This window comes from Herpailurus yagouaroundi, unplaced genomic scaffold (genome assembly GCF_014898765.1).
Source record: "Herpailurus yagouaroundi ecotype Mexico unplaced genomic scaffold, PumYag 141, whole genome shotgun sequence".
Lineage (NCBI taxonomy): Eukaryota > Metazoa > Chordata > Mammalia > Carnivora > Felidae > Herpailurus > Herpailurus yagouaroundi.
The window spans coordinates 55,373,488-55,382,107 of NW_024412396.1; positions in this window are offsets into that span (position 1 = coordinate 55,373,488).

Sequence of the window (8,620 nt, forward strand, 5' to 3'; positions counted from 1 at the left end):
TACTCCTTAAGATATATCATGTGCTTAGGGCTCAAGCTTTAAACATTTCAAGTAACTTGCCTCCCTTATTATGGCAACTGAAAATATTCACAGGTCTACAGGGCCAATTCACGGACTTTTTCCTGAGCCATCCAGAAAAATGAATGCAATACTTAAAAGTCTACACTTCTGCATTGTAACTTTCCTACTTTTGGCTCATATCTGTGGCATCTACAACATATATATCTTTTCAGAGCATACCTTTGTGTTTTTATTTTCAGCAACTACATTTGGCATCTCAAGTCAAGCATATGAAGCACTTTATAGAAGCATTTTCAACAACTTGACTTAATTCAGCATGACTTTTATCTTTATAGCCCCTAGACAGGAATGAGAGTCTCCTCAACCCCACATCTCCATTGTCATAATGAAAGTGAGAAAATACTATTTGCCTAGCAGTGGCTGTGGGAGGTTAGAGGAGGGGCAAATATTCTAATTTGTCTAATGCCTTGTGGGCCTTCCTTCCAAGATTGTGATAGCCCTATCTCCTCTTTCCCAAGGTTAACTTTTCCTTTTCTGATCCTTGAATTGATTGTTTCTTTGACCTCCCTCTCTGGTCCAACAAATGGAGCCCAGGTACCCTCTGCCTACAAATGTGCTTAGGGTCCTCTGTGTCAGAAAACCCATTTCTCTCAACTGTATTGAAGCCCCTGGCCTCCTTTTCTACTCACCATCCAAACTTTGAACCAATAGTATAAACTTGAAAGTTCTGTTTCATCACCTCTCATTCATCCCTGAAGAGTTTAGAGCAGACATTGCCATATTGGTCCACTAAGACTGCAAGGAAGAGTGGTTAAATTGGCCAAGAGGTGGGGGTGATGCAATGTGGGTAAAGGCATATCAGAGATGGGGAGTGGCAAGAACAGAGGCCTGGAAGCAGGACTGAAAAGATCCATTTTGTCAGAGTCAAGTGCAATGGTAGGACTTTCAGATAAGAAAACAGGTTTATCTGGTAGGAATTTTTCATCTTGTGAACTAGAGAAAATTGAAAACACAATAACACCTTGACTTGCTCCATGGAGCAAAATGAGCAGAGAGGACAGCCCTATGTATTATTCTCTGTCACCACTCTTCCCATGATTTTTCCATTGTCCAAGCGATGATTAGAATCCTCATTTCCAGGCTCCATGAACCAGTGCACAGGTTTAAACAACCTTAGCAGACAGACTCTTGGCTTATGCTCTCTGTTAATAACTTTACTTTGCCTAACAGTGACTAATGTCTGTCTCTCAACACTACACAGTCCGGGAGAGTGTTTCCTGTCTGTTGGACACTTGCACACAGAGTTCAGTTCTGCTTGGGGACTACAAAAATGGGATGTGCATGAAAAATAAAATTTGAAAGATAAAATTTAGATTTATCCATGTCAACAAGCGGGTCTGCTCAGGTCAGATGATTGTTCAGCAATCATTTCCCTTTCTTTGGTGTCTTAGGGTATCCTCAGTTGAAATTCTGGGTTCCCACTTAATAACTGCTCCAGATATGCATTCATGTTGTCATCTATTGGTTTTTGTCTTGTCTCCTACTCAATGAAAAGAATCCACTTGGGGAGGGACTCTCCCATCAGGTGACCAATAAGCCTGGCTCTTGGGAAAGAACAGTATGATGGCCAAGAACATGGACTGTCATGGCAGATTGCCAAAGTCAAAACTCAAACTAGTTATGTAGCCTTGATTAAGTTACTTAACTCTTTGTGCCCCACTTTCTTCATTTGTTAAACAAGGATAACGATAGCAATTTTTTCATAATATTGTTACATGAAGTGAATTAACACATGCACAGTGTTTAGAGCAGCATTGTGACATTGTAATTTCAAGCTATTGTGATGTTCAATTTTCACAAGATATCAAGAACTCCTGAGGGTCTTCAAAGCAACTTTCTAAGACAAAGGGCAAAGTTCATAGTGGTGAACAACCAGCTGATCCCATTCTTTTTTATAATGTTCTCCATTTGTCCCACAATATGTCATAAGATGTGAGTAATCACATTACTTTCTTGGGAGGGGGCTAGAATAGGGAGATAATTAAATTATACTGTGCTGGGAGAAGAGTTTCTTTTAGTATATATATAATGAAAAAAATGTTGTAGACATGAGATAGGCATAAAGTACCTTAATGCCTATTTTGCATACACTTTGTCCCTCACTCACTCCAATGAACCATGTTGGTCTTCTTTTAAATTATCCCAGGACCTAAAAGGCTATCAGGACTATTAAAGAAGAGTTGATACTGATGATAGTGTGTTCACGGGCTAATCACAGCCCAAGCCTTAATTATTGATGATGACAACTATACATAACCTTTGAAGATATTTTTTGTGTATCTTAGAAACAACTAAGAACTAGTTGACTATATAATTCTAGGAAAAAAAAAACTGGTGATGTCAGTTCCATAGAGTTTTGAGGCCTTGTTTCTCCTCTTTCCCCTTCCACGAATGAATTTTCACCCTCAGAATGAGCTCTTGATGTAGATTTTCTATACCTGACCTTTTGGGTTGTTTGTATTAAATGTTCCATAAAAGTTATTTGGCACCTCTCTTCCCTTTCCTGCTCTCTGCCCATAGCTCAATTTCATATTTCCTTTATGGTGGGAAAATCCGGGAGGCTGTCAACACTTGATATTGCTCTGAATTTCAATGGGTAATGACGGCACTGATGGGAGGTCTGGGGTCTGCTCAGCTGAGCCTTGGAAGCACAGATGTTCCTCTAAGAGCTTGCCAAAGTTGGCCAAACTCTCCATTGTGCAACTGGGGCTAAAACAATTTTGTAGATAGAAAGTGTCCCCATTTCTGGTCCTCCTGCCTCCAGACAAGGCTGGAGACACTACAGAGGTAGCTTCTCTCATGGGATTTCCATACTCTGTGCTCTAGTTGGTGGTTTGGAGTTGCAGTTCGACAGTCTGGAACCAGCAAGAAGGTCAGTCTATTCTCCATACTGCACTGTAATTGGGAAGTTCATTTCTTCTGTCCATTCAGTTCCAACTTTAATTTTACTCCTTCCTCTGGCTTATTATGATTGTGCCAAGGACTGCCACCATAGTCTGGACTAATAGAGAGAGAGAATTTAATGCCGTAGGTGTCCTTTGTCCTGCTGCTTATGTCAAAAGTGCATAGCGTTGAAACCCTCTTGAGAACGCTGGTTTTCAAAGCTGAAGATTGTGATCTGATGGCTCTGACATCTGGACATGAGAAACAGGCTTAGTGAGAGGTTGAGAGACAGTTGTGTGACCTCTCAAAACCTTCAACTAAATCAAATGTACTTTTGTTGGGAGAAAGATAATGACTGGAACAGATGTCATCTGAAAATGACTATCTGCACAACACTGCCCCATTCCTTAGAGAGATTATAAATTCTCCCCTTGGATGATAATCCTGTTTTCTCTAACCAGGTTTTGGGTTGTATTCAGAGAGAGGAAGATGATATTATAAAATCAGAATTTAGAAGTCTTTGGGAACTAAAAGTACACTAAGTGTATTAAAAGTTTATGATGAAATCTCACATGAAGAAGAACTCCAAATAATTTATGTAGATACCCTCCTTTCACAGAAGTGGAGCTTAGTGACTTCCTCCCAAACAGCACCAGATAGAGAGGGGGTTAACAGAGTGAAGTTACCATAGAGAAACCTGGTAAATACTACCTCAGCTAAAGGATCAAGGTCAACACCAACAATCATAAATCATGTCAACTGCATGTACTCTGGATGTGATATGATGAAAATGACACTTTGCCTCTGTGATCTTTTCCCCAAACCCCGTTACTCCAGTCTAATCATGAGAAAAATATCAGACAAATTTCAGTAGAGAGGCATTCTACAAAACACCTGACCAGTACTTCTCAAAACTCTCAAGGTCTTCAAAAACAAGGAGAGTCTGAGAAACTGTCACAGACAAGAGAAACTTAAAAGAACATGACAACTAAATGTCATGTGAAATCCTAGAACAGAAAAAGGTCACCAGGCAAAAACTAAGGAAATATGAGTAAACTATGGACTTCAGTTAATTTAAAAAAATGTTTATAAGATACCAATCATTTTTTTAAATTATTTATTTATTTATTTATTTATTTATTTATTTATTTATTTATGGGAAAGCACAAGCAGGGGAGGGGCAGAGAAAGGGGGCAGAGGATCTGAAGTGGGCTTTGTGCTGACAGGCTGACAGCAGTGAGCCTAACGTGGGGCTTAAACACAAGAAGTATGAGATCATGACCTGAGTTGAAGTCAGACTCTCAGCTGACTGAGCTATGCAGGTGCCCTACCATTTTCTTATATCTCAACTGATTTAATTCTCACAGTGCGACCATGCCTCCTTTAAGGGCTGGGGCTTAGTATCCTAAACCCATGCTTTGAGAAATATAGTAACTCACTCACTATATGAGCTGGGATTTAAACTTAAAATTATATGACAACATAGAACAGATTGCCATATCCTATGATTTATATATCAATTTCTTATGCTAAAGCTATGATAATTCATTACACTGAAGTATCATAACTTTCATGGCTTAAAACAACACCCATTTATATCACCATTTTGTATATCAGTAGTCTGGGTACAGCATGGCTCAGCGGGGTCTTAGAGTTTCTCAAAGCTGGAATCAAGATATAGGCAGAGCTGCCTTCCTTCCTAAAGCCCTGAGGGGTGACTCTGTTTTTAAGATCATTCAGGCTGTCTACCAAATTCAGTGTCTTGTGGTCATAGGACGGAGGTCCCCATTTCCTTTCTGGTTGTAGGGCTGCAGTCTCTTTCAACTCCTTGAGGCCCCTTTCATTCCCCATCACATTGCTCCCTCCATTTTCAACAGCACCTCAGGTCTTTCTCATGCTTTGAATCTCTTCAACTTCCCCTTTTGCCCTCAGCTGGGAATGAGCTCTGATTTTAAGGGCTCTTGTGATTCCACAGGCTTGCTGGATAATCTGCGAATAATCCACTGGATATGGGAGTGGGAGACGCAGGTCTCCATCTCATTTTCTCCATCTCATTTTTTTCTACCACAACACAACATCTTCACTGAGGGGTAAGATGACTGCAGGGCAGTCCCTGAGGGAAACTAATTTACTGGCCATATGTTACATTCAGATTCTAACTCCAGATCCTTTCAAAGTGATAAATCCATAAATTCTCTCTTAAAAGATGAATCGTTTTTCAGTGTAAAGCTTCTAAACTTAGAATTTATTTTCCAATCTTTGCATGTATCTAAGTGGTAATGTTTTCCTCCAGAAAGCTGTGAATAGCTTGCTTACAATTTCTTTCCTGATTCCCTTTTCCTCCATCAGATGTGACCTCCTCATTCTTTCCTTCCCCCTGGACTGGAAGTACCATGGGCAGAGGGGCATGTCTGTCATATGCACTTGCAGTCTGGTATAGTGAACACAGGAGGCAGTTGGTCGTTGCAGAATGAATGAATGAATGAATGGGCATTCCCTCAGAACTGAGGAACGGGCTGGGGCACGTGGGTGGCTCAGTCTGTTAAGCATCCAACTCTTGACTTCAACTCAGGTCATGATCTTACGGTAGGTGAGTTCAAGCCCCACATGGGGTCTGCACTGACAGTGCGGAGCCTACTTGAGATTCTGTCTCCCTCTCTATCTGTCCCTCCCCTGCTTGCTTTCTGTCTCTCTCTCTCTCTCTCTCTAAATAAAAGTAAACTTAAAAAAAAAAAAGAACCAAGGAAATGTGGTATTCTGAGAGAGTAAGAAGTCCTCACTCAAGCTCACCTCCTCTCTGCCTCCTTCCAGGAAGGTACCAGGACCCTGAGGGGGCCACATTCACAGGGGTGATGTCACTGTGCACTGAAGTCTACAGCCTGGCTTTGGGGCTCTCTTTCTTTTCCCTGTGGTAGAGGTTGTGAACTGACACAGCAATAACATTCCTATAACCAACTTGCTGGCACTCTCTGGAGTTTCCTCTTCCACATAACAGGGGAGAGTATGGTAAAATTCAGGAGCTTAAAGAGAAAGACAGAGTTTTGAAAGAAACAATGGCTTTAAGGTTCAGACTGCTTGGGTACCCACATCAACTCTGTCCTTTACTAGCTGTGTGAGTTTGGCAAAGATAGTTACCCTCTCTCTGCTCCATTTCCTCATCTGTCAGGTGTTGATAATGGTAGCAAATGTTTCATAGTGGATGAAAACAAACTCATGTCTATAAAGCATTTTACACAGTGCCTGGCATCTAGAAAATGCTTCTCCCTTGTAGTCAGTGTGCTCATACACTCACTACTTAAGCATTTGTTCAAATCTTTCCTTCTCAGCAAGACTTCCCTGAGCATCCTACTTCATATCTCAACCTGTTCTGCCCATGAGCCAGTTGGCACTCCTGATCTGTTTACTCTGCCCTTGTTTTTCTTTATTACATAGGCTTTCTCTAGATATTCTGATACATTACATTTCTTTTTTAATGTCGGTTATATATTTGGAGATAGAATAGGGGCTGAGATGAGAAGAAGGCTACTTGTCATGAAATTTTTGTGTTTCCCTTTTAGAGATTAAAAACAAAACCCTCTAAGCTAAATAAATCCCTATGGCATCATAGTTGACGCTTCTACTGAGCTTTAATTTAAGCTTCAAATCGCCCCCACATGGTAAATAAATACCAGATAAATATCTGGTGACTTTACAATGTCTTTTGTGTTTTCTACAAGTTCAACTCCTCTGGTCCCAACTGTGGTCACCACTAAGCACAGATGATATCCACATTGTATTTATACCCATAAATGAATAGTCTCAGGGATCCACTTGGATTAAAAGTGTTAGCAAGTACTCTCCTTGGTCTTGGGCTATCATTTAGGGAGGGCTGTTTGGGACCACAGAAATTTTAAGTGGCACACTTTTTACGGATTTTCCTCCAAATTCCTCTAAGGCTGAAATTATGCTTACTCAATAATCTCCCTGTGGCGCTGTGAACACTTTCTTCTCTAGTCCCTCTTATGGATAGTTCAACTGCAAACACCAACCCTTCCCCCCCCCACCAATCTCTTTCCATAAACTTATCTCTTTCCATACTCTTATCCCACTAATGCAAGAAGGTCTGCCACCCTATTTCACCCTACTATGGTGTCATTTAGAAATCTACTTCCAACATCCTTTTGCTCTGGTCATGATAACTGAACCGAATTTTCCTTTCACATTACTCTGTTACTGGTAACCCCCTTCAGGATTAAATCTCATTTAATTTACACACACATTGTTGAAACTTCTACTGAGGTTTAATTTAAACTGCATATCCCTCCCACAAGACAAATAAATACTAGATAAATATCTGGTAACTTCTTTCGCTTATAATCAATCCCTTGATGTTCCCTAGAAGTTTGGGACTAAGTTGGAATTTGGTATATTTCTTCCAACATCCGGTCCAAACTTTTTTGTACTTCTCAAGTGACAGTTCTATTTCATAAAGACTTTCCCAATTTTTCTGACAAGCTGTGATCTCTGCCTTTATTTTAATGTCTTCATTCAAAATTGTGCCCCCTGTTGACATTCTTATTATCCACTTTCTCTTTCTTCATTTTAGTCATCTCTGGTATTTTAAAATGTTGGTTTTATTATTATTTAGGTGAGGCCATAAGATCAGGAGACAACTGGTACTGAAAGAGTTACTCACAGTTCCCAAGAGAAAGGAGTGTGCCACACTGTGCAGGGCCACACAGGTTGGCATTGGGATCAATTAGGAGGCAACAGGGGAAAACATGGGCAAGAGCCTTTATTGTGGTTTCTGTGGGAAGGAGTGGGAGAAGCGGAGTAAATAGGTTAAGACTGGCTAATTTAAATAATTTCAGCAGGCTCTGGAGGGCAGAGACTGTCCTGAGTTGTCTGTTACCTGCTCCCAGGATGATTAGGGCAGGTAGATCTTGGCCGAGAGCCTAAGAGACAGATAAGGCGGGTGATTAAGGGGTATGGATTTTTTTTAAAAAATTTGAGAGAGAGAGAGAGAGTGAGCACACTAGTGGTCGAGAGGGGCAGAGAGAGAGAGAAAGAGAGAGAGAGAATCTCAGCAGGCTCCATGCTCAGTGAGGAGTGGGATGGGGCTGGATAAGGACTCTGAGATGATGACCTGAGCCAAAATCAAGAGTCGGATGAATGCTCAACCAGTGAGCCACCCAGGCACCCCTGGAGATATAGGTTTTAAATGGATTGGTTTTGGATGGGTTGGTTTTCATATGAAAGGAGCACTTGCAGGAGAGTCCTTTATAGACTCTAGGAATTAACTAGCCCTGGGAAGCACAGTCTTTCAAGTAGCTCCAAGTCCTCAGATGTCAGAACATCAGAAAATACAGAATATAAACAGGCATGCTTAATATATCCAGTCTCCTAGATTCTCTCCAGATCTCTTGATTAGATTTCTTTCTTCTGTCCCACTTAAGTCTTTCCCATTTCCAACACTGTTAACTTGATACTATGTTTTCACACTCAGGAATTCAACTTTCCACCAATACTCCAACCCTGTCAGTGCCAATGGTCACCACCATCACTTAAACAACCAAGATGAAGCACTGGATTAAATAATATAGCTACACTTCACACTCACTTTGGACCTCGTTCTCTGAAATTTCTCTACCACCTGCATACCTCTTGTCCTTTATTT